The sequence below is a fragment of the Scylla paramamosain genome, chromosome 17 (genome assembly GCF_035594125.1).
Source record: "Scylla paramamosain isolate STU-SP2022 chromosome 17, ASM3559412v1, whole genome shotgun sequence".
Lineage (NCBI taxonomy): Eukaryota > Metazoa > Arthropoda > Malacostraca > Decapoda > Portunidae > Scylla > Scylla paramamosain.
The window spans coordinates 10843323-10867500 of NC_087167.1; the positions used below are offsets into that span (position 1 = coordinate 10843323).

The 24178-nt window shown below is 43.2% G+C and overlaps 1 long non-coding RNA gene across 1 annotated transcript in view; it reads left to right on the plus strand.

Moving 5' to 3' along the window:
* The first annotated feature begins 5048 nt into the window (after positions 1–5048).
* The window catches only part of LOC135108463 (uncharacterized), a 125785-nt gene continuing 106655 nt past the window's right edge, over positions 5049–24178 (plus strand). Inside the window, exon 1 of the long non-coding RNA XR_010272284.1 lies at positions 5049–5271. This is a non-coding gene — a long non-coding RNA (uncharacterized LOC135108463). The remainder of the gene's footprint in view (positions 5272–24178) is intronic.

Here is a 24178-nt window from a genome sequence, read left to right on the forward strand (position 1 = left end):
ACACACCAATGGTTCACCTTTCGTTCACCTTTACCGTTGGTTTCCAGTCTGTACCCAACTTTTTATTGTTTATTTCGTGAAGGCTACATTGTTTTTTTGTAGTTTAATAATATATGATTTTTATTTTCTTGTAGATTTTTTTTCTCGTGTGTTTGTTTCCAGTCTGTTTATTTATTTATTTGTTTATATGTATATTTCTAATCTTATAGTTATCACTCATTTAAACATATTACGGCTACTTTTACGTAGTACAAGTATTGGTGCTGGTGCTGCTTCTACTACTACAAGTCCTTCTGCCTGTACCACTACAACTAATACTTCTACCACCACCACCACCACTACTAACACCACTCTTAATACTTCTACTTGTACTACTCCAGCCACAAGTGTTTCTTCACCAATCGCTCCAAGCACTACAACAACATCCACTTCTGTCACTAAATCATCCACAAATCCTCAATCGTCTTCTCGCCTCGAGCTATATCGCCACTGTGGTGTCAGGCATCATCACATTAATTAAAGTCCCTGATCCACATTTACAACATGACACCTTAGTAGAGATGAGACGAGAGAGAGAGAGAGAGAGAGAGAGAGAGAGAGAGAGAGAGAGAGAGAGAGAGAGAGAGGGGTTGTCAGGAATGCTTATTGGCAGTGCCCTTTATATTCCGTGTCAAGTCTTTTTCTTCACTTCCGTCACTCACACTGGCGAGCGGTGACCTTTCTGTGCTCTCTCTCTCTCTCTCTCTCTCTCTCTCTCTCTCTCTCTCTCTCTCTCTCTCTCTCTCTCTCTCTCTCTCAGTAGGACATAAGTGCAATGCGGAGACACAGTGACTAGAGTAATTAGTTCCTTTCTTCGTTTTCTTATTTCACAGCCTTTTCTTTTTCGACGGAGAGAGAGAGAGAGAGAGAGAGAGAGAGAGAGAGAGAGAGAGAGAGAGAGAGAGAGAGAGAGAAAACACATACATACATTTCCCACTCGGCGACCTACATTAGCGACCAGCAAATTAATGGCCAACCGACCTTGTTGCCCAAAATTAATTAAACATTGATTCCAAGCTTAACTTCCAGCCGCCCTAAGTATCATTTTCCGTGTGTGTGTGTGTGTGTGTGTGTATGTCCCATTAATAAGTATATCCAGTGTACATCAAAACAAATACTCTAGAAATTTCTGTTTGGAGCATCATCGTAAAAAATAAATAGATAGATAAATAGATAAATAAACATATAAATAAAAGCGTCTTTGCTTTTCGATTAGTCTTCTTTCTCTGTTTCGCTTTCTGTTCCTCTGTAGTTAATATTTCAACATGACTTAACTTGTAATGTGTGTGTAATTATTGATCATGTCCACTATGATATATTTTTTATTTTATTTTCCTTTTTTTTTTCTCTTTGCATGCCTTTCTACACACACACACACACACACACACACACACACACACACACACACACACACACACACACACACACACACACACACACACTTAAACACCGTTACATAATCGTCACGAAACAATATGAGAGAGAGAGAGAGAGAGAGAGAGAGAGAGAGAGAGAGAGAGAGAGAGAGAGAGAGAGAGAGAGAGAGAGAGAGAGAGAGAGAGAGAGAGAGAGAGAGAGCTTAATTCATGTGACAGGATGAACTTAGCTTTTCTTTTATTTTTTTCGTTCCCTGCTTCCCTTCCACTGTGTAACATTCTTGTCTATTGATATACCACGTGTCTGTTGTGTTAAGACCCGTAAATATTGTATACATTCTTTTTTTTTTATTCTGAAATGAATGAGATTCTTTTTTATAGTTCTGTTTCCAAAAATAATATTCACAACACATTCCTCTCTTTTAAACACTCTTACTCTGCTCTCGTGTGTCGCTTCCCTCGTCACGCGCCACTTGCAGACCGATAGGAGTGTGTGAAATGAATAATAATAATAATAAGTAGGTAATATCTCCTTAAGGTAATAGGCTTTTCTGTAACCTAGTACTTTTATAGTCTTAAATTCTCTACTTTTTTTCCGTTTTCTTCCTCCTCGTTCTCGTCCTTCTCCCCCAAGGTGTTCCTACCCTCCGTTTCTCCGTGACGCCCCTCAGACCTGGGTGGCGGTGGCCCTTGACAGCACCAATGAGGGTGCGACGTACGGCTTCTGTTGTCAGGGTTCCTGCCTCCTGGAGCCTCTGATCTCCTCTTTAGGGTTGGACTGAAGGAGGAAGGAGCCGAGGGGAGTGATCGAGACGAGGAGAGATGAAAGAGGGATGTGTGTGTGTGTGTGTGTGTGTGTGTGTGTGTGTTGTTCGGGGTGGGAGCGTGTGGTTCATTTATTTTTCACATAATTAGGAGCGCGTGCAGTGAGGATAGTCATAGAAAGAATATTGCGAAGGAATCATGAGAGAGTGTTAAAATGTGCTCACGTTGCAACCACTCATTCAGTTAGTCACTCACTTGCTACTTCAGTTACACAAACACGTATTCGTTAACCTTTTCACCCACCCGCATACCTACTTACCTACACACACACACACACACACACACACGCACACACATACACCTAGACAAAAAAAAAAAAAACATCTTTACCATTACCGTCAGAAAGAATATTTATGAGAGAGAGAGGAGAGAGAGAGAGAGAGGAGGAGAGAGAGAGAGAGAGAGAGAGAGAGAGAGAGAGAGAGAGAGAGAGAGAGAGAGAGAGAGAGAGAGAGAGAGAGAGAGGAGGGGAAGATAAAAAAGAAGAGAAAGATACAAGCAGAGGGAAATGAAAAAGGGGGAAAGACAATGGGAAAAGGAAGAGAGGCGAACACAACGATGATGTGGATGAAGAAAAAGAGAAAAAGAAGGAAAAAAAAAAGAAGTGAGAACATTCTGAACATGAATTTTGTATTTAGCGACCAAACACAAGGAGGGGAAGAGAGAGAAAAAAAAGAGACTGGGGTTCCTGATCAAATTAGTGAGGACGTGAGGGTGGGGCGGTCCCAAGTAATGATGGCAGTGACGTAATGGTATTAAGGTCTTCACACATCCTATTGCCGACCCTCAAAGCCCCTTAGAGTCATCAAGGTGAAAGAGAGAGAGAGAGAGAGAGGGAAGGAGAGGGAGAGGGAGACTGACAAAGATCCACTGACAGATAAATAAGACAAAATAGACACGGACACAGGTAGATAAAGAAATAATCAAGAAAGTCAAAGATAAAATAAACAGATAAAAGAGACAGACAGGCAGACAGGCGGACAGGCGCACAGATAGATAAAGACAGCTGGACAGATAGACAGGAATAAAGACAGACTAACATGGTCGCGCTGTATCCTGATGACTGGGTACGAGTATATTCTGCACGAAAAGAAATTCCTCGCTCTGGTAAAGTTTGTTACGGCGTTGTATTTTTATGGAATTTAATCTCACAAAGGTTTGCCTTTCAAAAAATGTACTATTTTTCGTTCTTTGTTAAGGGTTTTTTTTTTTTTAATACTCAGACTTTGTAGTTTGGCAGTAACGATTGTATTTTTTTTTTTCGGTTTTTGGAGGTTTTTCAGAACAGCGACAAAAAAAAAACAGAATGCAGAGATAATTTTTGGGGGCTAGAAATTCAACCACTTCTCGTGTTTCCATGCTCGGCTATTACCGCATTGCCCTCATGGAGAGCTCATTATTGGTTCACTTTGTCATTTACAGGTCGGTGATGCTCCGTAACTTTGAAACTCTACACCATATCTTTGTTTGTTCATTGTTTAATACGACCTACCATATCCCTCACCTGTCTTGCTCACTTTGCTCTTCCCATTAATAAAAGACCATGTTTTATTTATGCTATTTTATCTCCCTTGCCTACCCACAAGACACCACTATTATAGAGCCTCATACAAATAACACCATGACAACAACGTATATTTGTTTTGATTCCTTATTACTGAATAGCAACTACTTATTAAAATATACTTTTAAATCATTTTATCCACCTATGTTATTTTTACCCTAATGGTTAGAGTCGTAAATCCAACAGGTTTTCCTCCCAAGCCTCCAAACACACCATTACGTCCATAAGAGTATTTAGGGCGCGATCCCCCGGGAGTCGTGATCCTCGCCCTGTCAGTCTGGTCTCCAAATGGTCCCGTCCCTTTCCCGCACCTGTCAGAAGGCGTGCTGCTCCCCGACGTCACTCATCACCCAGCTTATTGTATTTCTTACCACATCCTTAACACAACATTTTCCCCTCCCTTTTCCTCTCGCTTATCCCCTACCTTTCTTCTTATCTTTCTTCCATCACCGCCACCTCTTCCTTCTATGCAGCTCATTATGGTTTTACAGTCACATAGTACTGAGGCATATGGTACTCAAGTCATAGGCATCAGATCAGATGATTCTCAAGACAGATCGGCCTGAGTGCAAATAGGCCTCAGGATGTTTTGTACTCGAGACACTTGGGACCCAAATCACTTGGTCCTGAAAAATGCCTCTAGACTCAGATATCTGAACTACAGGCTTCGTGAAGCCAGCATGTGGTTGTGTGGTTGAGTGGATGGGTGGATGTGGTTGAATAAGTAGATGGATGGTTTGAGTGAACATTATATTGGTGTGTGTGGATCCCACACTGCTGCCCTTCACCGAAACCTGTAGTCCAGATGTCTGAGTTTTGGGGGACTAAGTGGTTTGGGTACCGAAGTGTCTCGAGTACTAACCGTCCTGACGCCTATTTGCACTCAGGAAGATCTGGCTTGATGATCATCTGACCTAGAGGCCTGTGTGATCTAATCCGTCTCAGTAGCAAGTGACTATATCTCTCGTTCGTTATAACTTTTTCCTCTTCGGGCTAAAATATCTAGTCTAGATCTGATCCTAATTACAGGAATGACAATGAACTACACGAAAGAGTACCATGGACCTTGTTATAAAATATATTCCGCTGTTATGATCTACTAAACCTCAAACTCATCAGTCAGTTACGTACACTGAAGCTGCAGAACAGAGGACTGCGTGTAGACATGACATGCTCGTACAATGTCTTTGTCAAAACAGACTTGGTGACTCGAAAGATATAAACGGAATTTTAGCTAGTGACATATGAAAACGCACGTAACTTGTGTTTTATATCGCTGAAGCACCGAACAGGGAACCGAAGCGATGGGACTCACGGCATAGCAGCCAACCAGAGCCAGTGTTTTGGGGTGTGCCGTGCTCCGTGCGTGTGTGTAACTTGGTGCTTTCTTGGACACTTATTTTGTGTCCATGATAAAACGGGACTGCTGAGGACCAACCCGAAGCGCACTCATCAAAGGCCGAGCAGGTGTGTTGAGCATGTAACGAGTGTATGTATGGACTTGTTGTTGCAGTATGGCGAGCGATCTTTACGTATCGTCAGCCAGCCTGGTGACGCTGCTGGACCGGAAAGAGTTGCCGTCTATGCCTTATATAATCATGTCATACCATCTGTTTAATGTTTCATAATACTGTATAGTTTTCTTGAGCGCTTCACTCTTAATCATTTAAGCGAATAGTGCACCCAAAGCAACCCTAGAAACACGAAAATCACCGTGAGCTGCCGTAGCTGCCCGCTCCTCTGCCATACCCAGTTGGCGGAACGGACGGGTGATTTGCGCACGCTCTTACCACTTCCTCCAGATTTTCACATTTGAGATATCAACCTTATCAATTAGCCTTATCCTAATCCATATGAAAACTATAATATCAAAGTATTAACCACCAGGAAATGTTTGGAAACTTTTATATTATTCCCTTGATCACATCCGTAAGGGCTGCCGCCTGCGACTACGTGGACAGTCGCAGGAATGTGATCGTCGGGACGCGGCCTCTAGATCAGCTCAGCATACGGTAACTATAGATAATCCCGATGACACTCCGATATCATCATATGTCATCACCGCATCCTCCACCACCAACCACCCACTGATCCACCCTCTTCTCAACCACCATCACCACCCCAACCACCAGCCACCCACTGATCCACCCTTCCCTTCACCACCACCAGCACCACCACCACCTTCCCTCACCACCACCACCACCACTTTCCCTCACCAGCACTACCACCTACCTTCCCTCATCACCAACACCTTCCGTCACCACCCACCATCACCACCACCACCACCACCTCACCTTGCCTATAACTGACTCTACGTCCATAAAAATAGAGAAATGTTTAGATGAATTTATTAATGAATGGACAACATGAAGGAATAAATTAAATAAATAAACAAATCCAGTATGTAATGTGAACGAACATTATTAAGGTGAAACAAACGTTACACAGGAAATAACTAGGTAATGGAAGTAATTTGTAGAGAGCAAAGTAAAAGATAAAACAAATAAAAATCTTTTGGTCTAAAGTGACGCTCGTTCTGAGGCCAAGTCCACACATTCCAACTATGGCCTGAGGGGGTCTGGGGAGGAGCAGCCCCTCCCTCCCTCCCTCCCTCCCCCACGGGAAAAGTTCAGAATACTCTATTTGGGTTCAGGTTAGCGGGCTTCCTGTTGCTTAATGTGCCCAAGTTGCGATGTTCCACCACCTCCACCACCACCACCACCACCACTATCTGTCTCTCCTCCTCTTCAACTATTCGCTATGGAACACTACACAGTGAGTTGCAGTAATTACTCAGAGGAAATAAATTCAGCTTCACTATTCTGAAAGGATCTTGGTTAGTACTGAGTGGCGCGCCTCGACGCCCTGCACCACTAATGAGATGGGAAACTGCAGATATTTTTGTGGGGCACTTTCAAGATCCATTTGAACAAACGCTTCTAAAACGCTTGAACATTTTAACGATTCTCTCTCTCTCTCTCTCGTCTCCTCTCTCTCCTTCTCTCTCTCTCTCTCTCTCTCTCTCTCTCTCTCTCTCATCTCTCTCTCTCTCTCTCTCTCTCTCTCTCTCGTCCCGGAAGCTTCCCATCAGATATTGTTTATAATTTGTATTTAACATTTTTTCATCCCTGAAGGTTCGATGCCACTTAATAATAATAATATAATAATAATTGTAGTTACGTATTTTGCTCTTACTTGATTATGATGTAATATTTACCTCTCATTCTTTCGCAAGTTTATTTATTTATTTATTTATTTACTTATTTATTTTATTCATTTATTTATTCATTCTATTTATTTATTTATTTTTTGTCATCATTTCCTTCCTGCTTGTTAGTCCCAGGGAGAAGTGATGGAGCGAGAATGTTTATTGTTGCGTCCTTCTCCCTGCAGGCACACGGACCACATCGCACATTTATCATATCGTCCCTGTACTTACATCAAAGTCTTCTACCATCAGTCTTTCCTGCGAAGTATCTGTGTATGTTCCTCCTCCTCCTCCTCCTCCTCCTCCTCTTCCTAATCCTAATCCTAATCCTATTCCTTCTCCCTCTCCCTGTCCCCCTTTTTTTTCCTCAGACATCTTGAAGTTCATGTAGGTAGAATCAATAACGTAACAAAGAATCACAGTCCGTACAGGAAAGAAGAAAGTATTAACAGCGTCCGTTGGTTCGTTAATTTTCTTTTCCAATATTTTAAGCAAATCTTTTCCACCAGCTTTCACATCAGAAGACGCTGCAGGAGCCCAACGCCAATCCAAAAATTACATTTGGCGCGTCTTTCCTTAATCACTTATCACTGTGAGACACCTTTTCTTGTCCTCCAGCCATCTCTAAACATTGTCCTCGCTAGAAATTGCAAAATCTATTTTTTTCTTTTTTTCGTTTGTTTCTTGTAGATGCTTGTAGAAATTGCACATATTGCTTTTAGTGCTGTTGATTATTGCGTACTGCACTGAAAGGTTTAACGATAATGATGTCTGTCTAAACAAGTATATATGCCATTATTGTGTGTCATGTCAGTGATAATTAACCTGTTCAAAGTTTTATAGTAAAGTATAGTATAATGTTTATAGTAAAGATAATGGAAACTCTAAAAAAAAAAGTAAACCATCTGGAGGAAAAACAGTATTATGAAAGACTCGCTAATGGATTTATAAAGTATCATGCTTTGTTACGTCATTTCTTGAACCAGAGCAGCTGATGTATGCGCACCTTGACTCCCTTAAAAGAACTGGCTGAAGTTCTACAGAAACCTTTTATCAGTAAAGTAAAAGCTCATGATATTAACAGATAACTTGTATATAATCAAACAAACAATGAAGTCATCACAAGTCTGCTGCTACACGCCAGCATCGAAGTGTTTTTTTTTCTTCTTCTTTCTTTCCACGACTTACTACCTCTTGTTCTTCCTGCCTCTCCTTTTACTTTCCCCTCGGTCTGGCTCCCATCGTTCTCTGCTCTCCTCAGCCTCCTCATCCCGTCATAACCTTACTCCCTTTATAATCTCTTCAACCAAAGGACCATTTTTATATTTCCTGTTCCTGGAATCCATAGTCTTGCTCCTTTCCACCAACAAGGGTTCTCTCAGATCTCCCTCCAAAGCAGCTAATACTCCTCCCCTTCCCGCACTCGTCGCTTCCACAGTCTAGTCCTCCACTGTTGAATCCTCAAGTTCCAGCACAGTCAATCTGCACCTGCCGGCATACCGAGTTCACATATGCAAAAGAACTTGGAACCTCACGTGTAGCTATTGCATGTGTGTGTGTGTGTGTGTGTGTGTGTGTGTGTGTGTGTGTGTGTGTGTGAGAAACAATAAGCTATTATTAAATCTTCCTCAGGCAGTTCAATTTCCGTAAAAGCAGGAGTAAATATCAAGTACGTAACAGTACTTCGTTAAAAGGCGACATTGGCTGCGCGAAGGCACAGGCTTAGCTCTGCTCAGCCACGGTCTCCCTCACCTTGGCCCTGGACACTCACAAAAGTGGCATTTCAAATCAAGTATCTTTCTCGTAATAAGGCTTACACTATAGGGCGAACGTCAGCAGTTATAGATGCAAACGAGGAGCCTTGGAATGGTGCCATTATCCTGGACATGCATGTTACATATGCATCTTGGTATGAGTAATGTGTTGGCAGAGACAGTTATGTATACCTTGATACCAAGACAGTGGCGTACGAAGGGTTTCACCGTGTTAAAAGATGGAAGGAAAACTCGTGTTCCCTGCACTCATTACATTAGCTGCTTCATGGGTTAGTGGTTGCCATTCTGGTGGACTGAGCTTGACTCCCATCACCTCAGTTAGTATGCACAAAGTTTTTTTTTTTTTTTTTTTTTTTTACATGAAAAAAAAAAAAAAGTTCAGTGTTATAGATGGACTGTTGTTGACTGTGCTCGTCACCTAGACAAAAGTTCGAGTTCCAAATATCTGCCGGATAATCATGGGTATGAACTGAACCATTTCACCATCTTTATACGTATATCTTGAAAATTTTGTTACGTGTATAATATTTAAAAAGAAAGTAATGGGCAGAGGCCAGAAATAAAGCAAATAGATTATTAGGGCTAATTTTTACGAGTGTTAAAAGTAGAGATTACGAAATAATATTAAAGTTTTATTCGGCGCTGGTCACACCTCATCTAAATTATGTTGTGCAGTTCTGGTCCCCATATTACAGGAAGAACATAGATCTATTAGAATCTGCACAAAGGAGAATGGCTAGAAGGACACAGGTGATGAGCATTCCTTACGAAACGAGACTGAAGCTTTGAAATTAGAGAGGCTTAGGTTAAGAGGGGAGCTGATAGAGGGCTTTAAAGTCGTATAGGGGTCGTAACAAGGGTGACGTAAGCCAAATTCTCAGGATCAGTAATCAGGATACGACAAGAAATAATGGATTTGAGTTGAATAAACTTTCTTTTAAAAAGGAAATAGAAAAATGATTGGTTTTCAAATAAAATGCTAGATGAACGGAATGGACTCGGTTGATAGAGCTGAATCTTTAAGGAGCTTTAAAAGAAGGTTAGACAAATTTATGGATGCGGATGATAGTTGGAAATAGATAATGTTCTATAAAGGGACTGCCACGTGTAGACCTGATGGCTTCTTGCAGCTTCCCTTGTTTTCTTATGCCCTTACAGAATGACACACAGGCAACAATAAGAAGCCGTCCGAGGCGTACTACGTCCCCATGTTCTTAAACAGCCTCATGTATATTAATATATGTTGACGACGAGTTTTCATATTCATTGACTTGACGCCCTCAGCTACACGGAGCCTCCGAGAGAGAGAGAGAGAGAGAGAGAGAGAGAGAGAGAGAGAGAGAGAGAGAGAGAGAGAGAGAGAGAGAGAGAGAGATTTGAGCAGTGCCCCTCCCTCCTCCAGTTCTTGCCCCAAACACCATCGTGGTCTGTTGCCTTCTCTGTTATAGTTTCGATGGAGTACATGTAGCAAATATAGCACAAGAAATGTACGTAGTTATTTTTATTTTTATTTTATTTATTTATTTATTTATATATTTTGCGCGTGTTTAGAATGTAATACTCGCATATTCTGTAGCGTGCATGATGAGCTGCGGGGCGGGGAGAAGAATGGCCTCATAGCAGATTGAGGTTAAGTCCCTCGCGTGTAGCATAAACCTGGCTTTGACTTAATTTTCTTTGTTTTCTTTCTCTGTTTCTTTTTTAATCTTTTCTTGGCAATCTGAAACATGGTAGTTTTATCCATTTACTTTCATTCCGGCGGAAAGGCTTGTGTGTAAAGGAAAGGACGCTTGTATGCAAGTAACGCCCGGCTGGCAGGATCTCAGTAATCGTCCTTGGAAACTAATAACAAGTCTTCTTTGTGTGTTTAGAATTAAAAGCTTAGTATTGTGTGTAATTCTATGAGACAAATGTTGTTCAACTTCAAAGTACATATGCTGTTGTTTTTAATCACTTTTTTTTTTTTTCCTAGAATGCTTATTTCGTCTTTATCTTAGTTTCAGCATTTTATATTTAGAGCGAGACGTGTTGATGACACCACCAATAACTTTCTCTTATTATTACATCCTTATTGTTTTGCCTTTGCTAATGCACCACCACCACCATAACCACCGTCACTACTATACCAGCATTGCTAGCAATAGCTACTATTACTACTACTACTACTACTACTACTACTACTACTACTACTACTACTACTACTACTAATAATAATAATGATAATAATAATAATAATAATAATACTTCTACTACCACTATCAACAGTTACTTTTGCTGCTAGTGTTGATGCTATTGTTATCTCTATATTACCATTGCTTAACCTATTATTTCTATCAACAATGAGACTCTTATTACTACTGCTACTTCTACTTCTACTAATACTAGATTGAAAGATCGATTTGATTTTTGGTAATGTTTTCACTTCATATGTTTTGTCTTGTTTTGATCTAAGGAAAGACAAACTGAGCATCGACTACATTTGTTTTCTCTCTTTATACATCGTAGTTTGTCTGGTTTTATATAATCCCTCGTTTTCTTTCATGAGTTACGTATACCCTGCACGTTATTTTCATTCGTAAAGTGCTTCTTGTATCGTTTAATTTGCATTTGTTTTTGAGTCGCGCCACTCCTCATTTCTTGCAAGAGTTACAAGCCTGCACGATGTTTTGATTCACCTGAGGCTTGTTTTGTGTCTGAGCTTGTGTTTTTTCATGTTTTCTTTTCTGCGTCATGAGTCATAACTTTGCACGATTCTTTTCATCTATCCATTGCTTCTTATGCTGTTCAATTTATCTTTATTTCCTTCACCACATCTTTTTTTTTTTTTTACCTTTAACGTGCGTGCAGTGATCTCAAAAGTGTTTTCATTTCACCGCACACGCATCAGCCCCCTCCCCCTCACCTCCCGCGCCTCCGTTCTCCCTGCAGCAAGCCTCGGCGGCAGTGATCTCGTCTAAATTCACCATAGCCGTCCATAAAATTCAAGGAACCGTGATGTACCAGATAAAATATCGACTTCCTTCCCTCTCAATTGCATTTTAACTTCAAATTGCCTTCACTATCTCTCACTTTCCGTCTCAAATTCATCCCGCCTCCACGTCTCACTTACACGACAGCATCCCTCGCTCTCCCAGCCTTCCCTGAGGAGCTGGATACACCTTCACTACATATTCAGGTCCACCCGCACTGCTTCCCTCCCGTGTCAACACCTAGAAAGAGAGAGAGAGAGAGAGAGAGAGAGAGAGAGAGAGAGAGAGAGAGAGAGAGAGAGTAATCCGCTGGCAAGAAAGAATGTCGATAAAAGTTGGTGTTGTAGAATTGAAGCTCCAGCAAATAAGAATATGATTAAAGTGGTGCTGTTTTATGACGAGGAGCAGCAAAAGTTGAATCATTCTTAGAAGAGAGAGATATAGGTGTATTACCTGCCATTAACTCTCTCTCTCTCTCTCTCTCTCTCTCTCTCTCTCTCTCTCTCTCTCTCTCTCTCTCTCTCTCTCTCTCTCTCTCTCTCTCTCTCTCTCTCTCTCTCTCTCTCTCTCTCTCTCTCTCTCTCTCTCTCTCTGAAAAAGGCATGATATTGGTTAGCAGGAGAAGGAAGATGAAGACAGAGGAAGACGAGATAGGGAGCGAGGGGAAGGAAGGGAAGAAGAGCAAAACAAAAGGTGAAGGAAGGAAGGAGGAAACGGAAGACGGAAAGAGGGCGGAAGGAAGAAGGTGAAATACAAGGAGGAGGAGGAGGAGGAGGAGGAGGAGGTAAGGGTGGTGGGGGAGGAGGACACTTCTTATGCTATGTATTAAAGACCTGTTTCCATGAACAAGAGAGAGAGAGAGAGAGAGAGAGAGAGAGAGAGAGAGAGAGAGAGAGAGAGAGAGAGAGAGAGAGAGAGAGAGAGAGAGAGAGAGAGAGAGCTGCCGGGTATTGAGCTATTAAATCAAAGCAGAATAAAAGTGAGGAATAGGAATTTACTTAAGCGGGTTTTTATGCATCGTGAATAGGAAGAATTTGAGGAATGAGGAGGGAGTGACTGAGATGGAATATGGCCAGCAGAATGAGGCGATGGGCGTGCGGGGGAATGAGGAAGAGGAGACAAGAGACGGTTCTGGGTGGATGTGTGGCTGTGCTGGGTGAGACTGGATGAGGCAGGGGCACATATTCTGCGCTCTAGTTGAAGTTACACAGGCTCTTAATGGTATTTTGTTGTTCTAGTGTAATTAATAAGACCTCTTCCTTACTAACAGGGAAAACACTCCTGGGAACTGAGTTAATCATCTATTACCTTTGAAAGTAGTCGTGCTGAGAGAGCAGTTCAGAATACAGGTGTGGGTGGGGACGGTGTGGTTGTGGAGGTACTCTCTTTATACGTCCACATCCGCCCACCCAAACGCCTAGACCTTCATAAACACAGCCGCCCTTCTTTCCCAAGCCACACAGCATCACTTTATCAAGGGTGCATTTGCTTTCTCCATTTTCTTCGACTTTTTTGCGTTCCTTTTGTAATGAAGGAGGATAACTAGAAGAAATGTGTGTATTTGCTCTCTCGCCAACAGATAGGTTCATACACACACACACACACACACACACACACACACACACACACACACACACACACACACACACACACACACACACACACACACACACACACACACACACACACACACACACACAGTCTTTCGGATCCCATCGCTAAGTCTTTTCTCCTCCCGTTTTCTTCTTTCGTTTATCCTCCTCCTCCTCCTCCTCCTCCTCCTCCTGCTACTGCTCTCCGTTTTTGAAAGGCAGTGGTGGTTGCCGAAGGATTTTTTAACACAATATTTCAAACGTGTTATTTAGTCAGTGTGATATTTTGCCTTCTGTGTTTGTTCTCTGCCTCGCTGCCTTGCTCCTTTGTTTCTAGCGCTGTTGATTTTTTATTTTTCATTTTATTTATTCTTTTTACCTTTTTTTCTGGGTGCCACTTGTGTTCATCCTTGTCTGTTTTACCGTCGCCGACACTTGACTCTGCTCCTTTGAGACGTTACCTTCCATTGTCTCGTCTCGGTTCGTCTCGTTGAGTCGCGCGGGGCTATTTATGGACAGGTGGTGGCGGGACTTCAGGTGATGGACGGCTTGAGAAATGGCAGATACACATCAAGCCGCGATTGAACATGTATTTGGTGTATTTTTGTCTGTGTGATAATAATGATGATAAAATATAATAATCCATTGTCAATAAACAGGTCATCTCACACAAGGTGGCCCAAACAAAGCACGACACATTCATACACACATCATTCACACTCTTACGTTGACCCCTATTGGAAAAGGATTGTCTCGTGAACCACTTACTGCATCCCAGGAGCTTAGGCATAGCACAGCTGGTCACATGGATCCACGGCAAGGTGCATTAGCGGGGCACAATGAGGAAGTACCCTGCATCTGCTATGGTCTCAGGATTTCAATAGGTACGGGGTAGGAAACAGTCTCATTATGAAGGGGTAGAGATAAACCAATGTATGATAATAATAGTATCAGTAGCAATAATAGTAATGATAATATTAATAAGGATAATAGTAGTAATAATAATAACAATAATGACAACACTGTGTTCAAGTCTCCTACGTGTGATAAGCTAAAACATTACAATAGTGATAACCATTCACGTTTCTGGTGCAGAATTTGGACACGTTCCTTCTCAAAATCAATAGATGAATGACGCTGCGAGGCCGTCAGTACCAGTGCCGGGCCAGGCCATTAAAATGATTAAATGCATATAGGATGCTCGTACGCTCATCACAAAATTGTTGCTAGATAGTAATCAAAGCTTATTTTTCTTAAGTGACGCAAATGACATGAAAAGAACACAAGAACGTAAGGGAACTGCATTTTCCATAAATTTGCTTTACCACGTGAGGATCTATCGGCTGCACAAACGGCCTGGTAGCTTTTTTAGGTCTACTTAGAGTCCCAGAAAGTGATTTAATTGTTATTCTCTGCCACCTAGAGGCTCAGATTCCCTTATATTTTAGGACACACATGATCCGTCCCCGCATGTGGTGCCTCCGGTAAGATTGTTTTGAGTGATACCTTTGCGGAGCCCCACACCGCCCTCAGAAGTACTCGCCGTCAGAGATAAGACAAATAGGAAGGACTGTAGGTGTGTCTTCTATCCACTCAGCCGTATGTAACTTGAAAAAATGCCCAGTTTTCGTGAGAAATCTGAACTCTATTCCGTTTATCTATCATATTCGATAATTATTTTTCTTGCCTTCGTTTTAAATGTATCTTCTTCAAGCTTGAACTCATTATATCCTGTATTGCCCTCATAATTAAACACATGGATTTATCTACACACTCTCTAGCTAGCGCATCAGGGACAGACGATGATGTTTTGCAGGAATCACTAAAGTTTGGGTATTCACTCCTCAGTTCATTTTTAACAGCGGGTGAGGGAGCGAGAAGGAAAACGAAAAGAGGAGCATACATGGCAGGCACCTCCTCTGATCCCTTGCTTACGTCTGCCTGTCTAGCCTCCTAACTGTTAACTGCATAATCCGTGTCCGGCCTTGAGTCCTGCTGGCTGCGCTCCGCCTGCCCCTGTCGCCAAGGATTAGAGCTTTTCTCCCTCTTCCTTACTCGCTCTTGACTCGGCCACGTAAAGTTGTCTGTCTCTCAGGGTGCTGGGGAGGAGACTTCATGGGACAGGGAGAGTCACGCCAGAACACCTGCAGGCCGATAGGGAGTATATTGTTTTTTTTTTTTTTTCTGTATGTGTGATGCTCTTTGCTAGCTACTAATAACTCTCTCTCTCTCTCTCTCTCTCTCTCTCTCTCTCTCTCTCTCTCTCTCTCTCTCTCTCTCTCTCTCTCTCTCTCTCTCTCTCTCTCTCTCTCTCTCTCTCTCTCTCTCTCCAGCAGTGACAAGTGTGCCTTTCTCTCAGCCAAGGGGAGGGGAAAAATATATAGTTTAATCCCCTTTGGTGCCGGCAACCCTCCCTCCGCCCAACGCTTGCACGCAGAAACCTTCCTCTCTCTCTCTCTCTCTCTCTCTCTCTCTCTCTCTCTCTCTCTCTCTCTCTCTCTCTCTCTCTCTCTCTCTCTCTCTCTCTGTCTCGTACAAGGGAATATGTGTCTTGGTTTCATCATTTCCTTGTCTTCTCTTCATTCACTTTTTACAGTGTATTCATTTCCCTCTCTCTCTCAGATCTCGTGATTTTCTTTGCCAAATGGTGTTCTTCCCTCCTCATCCTCGTCATCCTCCTCCTCCTCCTCCTCCTTCTCCTCCTGCTCTTCCTCCTGTGCCTCCTCGTATTTCAGTATATTCCAGCCGCCAGCACTGTTCATATTTCCAAGCGAAGTTCAATGTTATATTTCTTTTTAGCAAATACTTCTCTGTTATTTGTATATACACTCTTTCTCGTCAACACTAACTTTTTTTACGTTCTTTTTTGTCAATCCCTTTTATTCCGTGTTTTCCTGATATCTTTTTATTTCTTTTTACTTTCCCTCTCAAATTCTTTCTTGTTTCCCCTCTGGTTCTCCCTTTCTCTCTAGTTTCCATTCTCTCGTCTCTCTCTCTCTCTCTCTCTCTCTCTCTCTCTCTCTCTCTCTCTCTCTCTCTCTCTCTCTCTCTCTCTCTCTCTCTCTCTCTCTCTCTCTCTCTCTCCACCACACACTCTACCACAGTCCCTTTCTGTCTTCTACACCCCTTGTTCTGTTTCTTTTTTCTTTTTTTCCTCTCTCTGTCTCTCTCATTCTCCTCTCCTCTCCTTGCCCTCCCTACGTTCGTTCTTCCCTTGACGATTCATGCCTCCCTTCTCGCACTGTGAATCCATTGCGGCCACGTGTTACTGCCGCCTTGTCTCGCCTGCTGAGTGGCCCTGCATGCTTCTCTCGCCTGCCTGTCCCTTATTGTCACACCTCCTTCCATCCCATTGTCACCTTCTTCCTTCTCGGTGCCGTCCTCGTATTTATTGGCGCCTTTCTCCTCCTCCTCCTCCTCCTCCTCCTCCTCGTCCTCCTCCTTCTCCTACTCCTTTTCCTCTTTTTTTTACATCTTCATCTTTCTCTTTTTCAATTTTCTTCGTTATTTTCTTCTTTTGCATTTTTCACAATTTGATTAGTTTCCTTGCTCTTCCTTTTCCTCCTCCTCCTCCTCCTCCTCCTCCTCCTCCTCCTCCTCCTTCTCCTCCTTCTCCTCCTCCTCCTCCTCCTCCTCCTCCTCCTCCTCCTCCTCTTGCTCTATTGACACGCTTGGTTCTGCCAGGGAAGTAGTCGTAGTACAAATGGTTCTTATTTTGTTACTAGAAAAGAACGTTATGACTTTTTTTTTTCCGTTGTAGAATGTTGACTAACTCTCATACTAGTTCTGACTTCAGGAAGCGTTGGGTGGGGAGGAGGCGTGAGCTTTGTTATCCTTCTTCTTTCACTTCAGGTTAGATCAAGTTATGTACCTGAACACTGTCCCTGCGATCTGGTATGTTTTTTTTGTTTTAATTACTAGCCATTCTGAGGTTTTTCTTGATTCACATTCATGTACTATATTGGCTAAAGTTTGTAAATCTATTACTTTTATTTTTTTTTTTCTCTTTCTTTTCGATGTTCATGAAGATTTCGTTGCTTCTAGCTCTGTGAGATGTTGCGTATCGCAGTCAAAAGGTTAAATAAGTCTAAATATTTCCGCTTTCTTTGTGTTTTCCTGTGTTTTCCCCCCTCCTCCTCCTTTCCGTACTCTCCGTACCTTGATCTCAACACCACCACCACCACCACCACCACCAAAAGATCAAGAAATCCTCGGTCGCTATTCTTCCATTCCTCTCACGTTGTTTTTGGTCTATATCGTATTGTTTTATAATTTCCCCTTGTATTCATGACTTTTTTATTCTCTCTCTCTCTCTCTCTCTCTCTCTCTCTCTCTCTCTCTCTCTCTCTCTCTCTCTCTCTCTCTCTCTCCCCCTTGGAAAGAGTGAACGATTGTGTTACTTTCATTTCCCGTCAAGATAAGTATCGGGAAAACATCTTTTGGGGGCACTTATTTAATTTTGCTTCTTATTTTTTACTTGGTGGATTTGCGATGTTCAAGGTAAAAACATGACCACTGTATCCGATGGCAGAGAGAGAGAGAGAGAGAGAGAGAGAGAGAGAGAGAGAGAGAGAGAGAGAGAGAGAGAGAGAGAGAGAGAGAGAGAGAGAAATGTGGAGGAAAGTGTAAAATACGGTGAAAGAAATAAAACGAATGGATCAGGTGAAAAGAAAAACAAAATATAGGACGCAACAAAAGAAATACGAGAAAAATAAGAGATTCAGAGAGAGAGAGAGAGAGAGAGAGAGAGAGAGAGAGAGAGAGAGAGAGAGAGAGAGAGATGAATGAAAACGAATGCAGGAAGGATAATGTGAAAGGAAAGTGTAGAAGGAAGACAATGAAAACAGAGGAAGAACAAATGATTACGGGATAGAAAAGAAGAGAAAGCACAATAACCACAACAACAACAACAACAACAACAACAACAACAACAACAACAACAACAACAACAACAAAAACGAACATATGAGTAAAGGAATAATTGATTGACTCGAGGCACCATGACAACAAGCTGGTATGGCATAAATTGAGGGAAGGGAAAGGGAATGAGGAGATCTGTGAGAGGGGAGACAGGCAGGGGAGGAAGCCCTGTCGCCCTACTCCCCCTACCTCTCAGTGTCATCAGAAGCTGAAGTCACTGGTAACTATGGTTAATAACTTCGATAATTAGTCAACTTGGTGAGCTGCTCCTTATGGATGTGAGACGTAGCATGGAGCGTGAGTGAGTGAGTGAATGAGTGAGTGAGAGGAATTAGGCGGCCAGACCGATGACGCCTGAGAGAGAGAGAGAGAGAGAGAGAGAGAGAGAGAGAGAGAGAGAGAGAGAGAGAGAGAGAGAGATTTGATATGTTGATGGTATTTTGTTAGGTGGCTTACACATACTGATAATCAGGATAGTCATTATAATACATATTTACAAGCCGGATGTTCATTGAATCGAAGCTCTTTTGTGGACCTGTAGTTCAGTGAGAGAGAGAGAGAGAGAGAGAGAGAGAGAGAGAGAGAGAGAGAGAGAGAGAGAGAGAGAGAGAGAGAGAGAGAGAGAGAGAGAGAGAGAGAGAGAGATGGTGCAACAGACATATATACACGAGTAGCAGAAACACCAGACCGTCAACATTTCTGAGTGCAACATTGCAGGCATAGTGTCAATAGACGGTCCGCTTCTCTCGCCTGCTGCTGCTACTGCGTTTGCCACACACACACACACACACACACACACACACACACACACACACACACACACACACACACACACACACACACACACACACACACACACACACACACACACACACACACACACATGCCAGCTGCTCCAATCCAAAATTTAAAGGCCTTAGAAACAGAGGACTTGTAACAGCTGTGACCGCTAACACTAAAGTCTTCTCTTGAGGGTAATTTAGATGATAAAGTGAGACAATTTTCCTCTGAATTTGGATAAACATCTTGGCTCAACTCTTTATGGACTGGCATCTTCAATATTTTTTTCTGCCTTCTTGTTTCCCTTGGCCAAGACACCTCTTACATAAAAAGTTAGAAATTTGTTTACTTGCTTAATATAATGGTAGTGTTTCAATATATCCTTAAGTTAGGTACGTTTGTACGGTGTATCTACTTCAGTGATCATGTCTAATCTGAGAAATCTAATCCACTTGGAAAACTCGATGAAATAAGAGTAAGAATGGAACAGGAGAGGCGATGTGGTAGTAAAGTCTGAATGTTTTAATAAAGTTGAAAGGAAAGTGATAAAAATGTTTGTGTAATGCCAGAGAGTAAGAGATCACGACTTAGCTGACGAATAATGTTAGATATATCAGGATGGGAATATGTACGAGAATATGGACTTAAAACTGCACCTACTATTGACTTTTGAAACCTTTTATTACTTACTAATGGAAGCGATTTGTCCATGGCAGAAATGAATATGGAGGTAAAGACAGATGTAAGAGTCTTGTTTTTTTTTTTTTAAGTAAGCGGATTGAAAGATTGGCTCAGATCTCTCAGTATGATATCAAAAAGAAATGGCAAAACACACACACACACACACACACACACACACACACACACACACACACACACACACACACACACACACACACACACACACACACACACACACCTAAAACACCCATTAAGGGACTGTCACCCTTGTATAATGTGTACAAGATTACTTTTCTTTTTTTTTTTAACCTTCACGAGATGAGTGTTGTGATCAGTGTCCCCGGGGTGCCATGTCTCGCCTCCCTCCGCCGCCACCCCACGCCGCTCCAGCGCCTCCAGGAAGATACGGTGTTATCCGCATCCCTCTGGAGGCTTTTGGGTGTTTCAGTTGGCCGCGAGGGAGAGACACGAAAGGAGGTGCTCACCATACCTCTTCCATAATATCTTCTGGAGAGAAAGTGGAAGGAAGGGAGAGTTTGAAAGAATCGGAGGAGAGGAACACAGAAGAGGTCGGGAGAGGAAGTGAGAAGAGAGAAAGAGGGAGGGAGAATTCATCAAGTCAGAGAACTAAGATAGAGTAAGAACAAAGAGAACAAAGGAAATGGAGGGCAGGTCGAGTATATCGTGGTCGTCTCGCATACAAATGCCTCGGGTTCCATCGCTGCACAACTCCTTTCAACCTCCGCCTCGAATGTCTTGATGCTGACCGTTCCCTCTCCCGTTGTTCCCTGCCTTGGCTTCCTTTCGCGAACTTCGGAAAAGTAACGGTGAAAATCGTGACTTTTCATTTTAATGGTTTTGTGAAGAACTGTGTGTGTGTGTGTGTGTGTGTGTGTGTGTGTGTGTGTGATGGGCGTGAGTTCTATATGATTTTTTAAAATTAATTAATAAGAAATTGTGTGCCCATCACAAACAGATACTTCAGTGAGAGAGAGAGAGAGAGAGAGAGAGAGAGAGAGAGAGAGAGAGAGAGAGAGAGAGAGAGAGAGAGAGAGAGAGAGAGAGAGAGAGAGAGAGAGAGAGCCCTGACATTTGATTTCAATTGTAGTGTCATACACATCCATAATGTCTATCAAACATGTTACGTACAGTATACTCGTATATCGTAATCATGATGAAGTTCTTGTTAGTTTTAGACAGGGATGTTGTTACTCTTTTACCTGGACCACGTCAATAAGTAACGTAATTGTAATTGAGTCACACACACACACACACACACACACACACACACACACACACACACACACACACACACACACACACACACACACACACACACACACACACACACACACATGCATACACACCAGGTTCACTTCTTTTCTCCCAAGCTGCACTTTTCTCTTCTTCCCCTCTCTCATTATAAACCCCTCATCTACAAGTCGTATTATCAACAATTTTTTAACCTCCTCTTGTAGTTACCTCACCTTCCCCTCACCCTCTTGGCCTCCTTCCCACCGGGTTCCATGCATTTCGTTATTTTTTTCCTTCCTCTCTCTCTCTCTCTCTCTCTCTCTCTCTCTCTCTCTCTCTCTCTCTCTCTCTCTCTCTCTCTCTCTCTCTCTCTCTCTCTCTCTCTCTCGCTCTCGCTCTCCTTCGCTTTCCTGTAAACCATTATCTTCACTATCACATTTTCCCTTGAAGAAAAAAATCCTACTGAAAAACTGACTCCACCTCACGTACCTTCTCGCTGTGAGCTCTTCAACGGGAAAGGAGGCAGTGACGTGGGAGGGGAATGGGGGAGGCCCTTACTAGGCACGGAGGCACGCAGACAGGCACGCAGACAGGCAGGCAGACAGGCACCCAGGCAGGCACGCAGGCGACACGCAGACAGACAGACGGAAGAGCGGAAGGACAGACAGATTGACAGATAGATCAACAGAGAGTGACAGTGCGAAACAATAGGTATATACTGTACGCTTGCAGAGAGAGAGAGAGAGAGAGAGAGAGAGAGAGAGAGAGAGAGAGAGAGAGAGAGAGAGAGAGAGAGAGAGAGCCACGGGAGATGGGAGCCTGGCTTGGAACTCTTACACGACCGCCTCCATTATTGTCATCTTCATCACCCGTTTGAAATAGAGGTGATGGTGCAACATGGTGGTGGTGGTGGTGGTGGTGGTGGTGGTGTGGCTGGAGGAAGATGGTGCTATTTATTATGCGGTAAAGGAAGAGGAGGAGAAGCAGGAAGAACAGGAGGAGGAGGAGGAGGAGGAGGAGGAGGAGAAGGAGAAGAACAGGAGGAGGAGGAGGAGGAGGAGGAGGTTGGTAGATGATTGTGGGGGCGATAGTTATGGTGATGTAGCATGGCGGGGGTGGCGGCGGCGCAGCATTGTGTTGAAAGGAAGGAAGTGTGGGAGAGAGGGAGAAGGAGACAGACGCTTGGCGGTGGAGAGGGAACAAGTAAAGCAGCATGTTAGGAAGAAAGGAATATGAGAAGGCAGAGCGGCGAGAACCTCCCTCACTTTTCTTTACAATTCCTTTCCTATTCCTCGAGTGGTTTAACGAAATACGCCACCTTACAGTATGTTACATTACAATACGGACATGAAGAAGCTCGCGTATAAACTATTACAAGCGTTACACATCTCGACCTCCGCTGTAGTGAACGTACTGTAAGCTAAGCAGTCCAACTCTACAGAAAAAAAAAAATTATACACAGAACCCAAGAATATGTCGTGGCGGCGGAGATTGCGGTAGTGGCGGGAGTGCATGACTGGAGGCGGTGGTGGTAGTGGTGGTGGTGCTGGTGGTGGCGGCGGAGGCGTTGAAGTAGGTTGGTGCGTGACTTATCCATGCGCAGGCCACAATCATCATCCGCCCGCCGCTCCCAGCCTCTCCGTCACGCGCCTACAAGTTGAGTTGAAAACCACGCCGCTCATTGGCCTACATCCCGTAACGCCCTGGTCCACGCCGGGAAACTGTCCTCGGCGCCCTTTTTTATTGCTCTCTCTCTCTCTCTCTCTCTCTCTCTCTCTCTCTCTCTCTCTCTCTCTCTCTCTCTCTCTGGGCCTCACCATATTATTCTCATCAGGACCTTTGTGAGGAATGCCTTTCAAGTGGATTTCCCGGTTCTTCGCTTCATCCCCCTGGAGCCTTGAGGAGGAGCTGGAGGAGGAGGAGGAGGAGGAGGAGGAGGAGGAGGAGGAGGAGGAGGAGGAATAGGATGAGAAGCAGTAGAAGGAGAAGGGAGAGGAGGAGGAGAGGAAGGCGGAAGAGAGGAAAAATGAAGCCTTTTATAGCCTTCAGCGGCATTTTTATCCACTCCTCGAAGGCTTTTAATCCCACGCATTACAGGAGCGGGCTAACAGCTCATCCATAACGTGCTGCGGCCAAGGGCGAGGATAAAGCAGAGGTGAGGAGGCTTTGCTAACTAACCTGCGCCTGCCTGGAGCTCTGCCGGCTACCTTTGGGGCGGGATAAATGCCCATTCCTTTATACAATACAGTGCCTCCACCAAAAAGCGCAACTACAGTTCAGTATTTTTAAAGAATATAACTCATTCCCTGACGAAGGACTGGGGTGTTGAAAATTGCAGGACTTGTTCAGAATCTTTTTAAGGGCGATGGTTCCTTGCGTATAATGAGTGCAAGGAAAAGGTTTGCTTCGTAATGTGATTTACAGTTAATTTATGCTAGCTCTGTTACCTGCGTATTTTATATTTTCTTGTTAATCTATTTATTCTTTTTTTTCTCTGTGTGTGCGTGTAGATTTCATTTGCATTTTTCAACTTTTCAAAATCTGATATGACCATGGACGTTTCTCTCTCTCTCTCTCTCTCTCTCTCTCTCTCTCTCTCTCTCTCTCTCTCTCTCTCTCTCTCTCTCTCTCTCTCTCTCTGGCTGTCATGGGCGGCCATTAGCTGGGCGTCGAGTGCGGGATGAGTGTTTTCCGCCGTGAATCAACTTTTAAGTGCTTTGCTTCCTCTTTGCTTCTTCTTTCTCTCTATATTTGAATGCTTCTGTTGCTGGAAATTTGTTGTAGCTCATTTTTGTGGGAGCTGCAGTATAGTGAAAAATGTGTTAAAAGTGTGTGTGTGTGTGTGTGTGTGTGTGTGTGTGTGTGTGTGTGTGTGTGTGTGTGTGTGTGTGTGTGTGTGTGTTTGTGTGCGCCCACATTAACATGTTGACCTTTCATTTTTACTGTATTTTTTTCCTGGTTCCTTTACTGCCGCGGATCAAATGAATCCCATCGGGTAATTTTGCATTAAGTGATTACCGATTTAGCATGGATATTCACCGGAAGTCTGTAAGTAAGTACTGAACGACGGGGAAACGTGGGGATGAGCTCCAATTTTTCGTGTGTGTGTGTGTGTGTGTATGTGTGTGTTTGTGTGTGTTTGTGTGTGTTTGTGTGTGTGTGTGTGTTTGTGTGTGTGTGTGTGTGTGTGTGTGT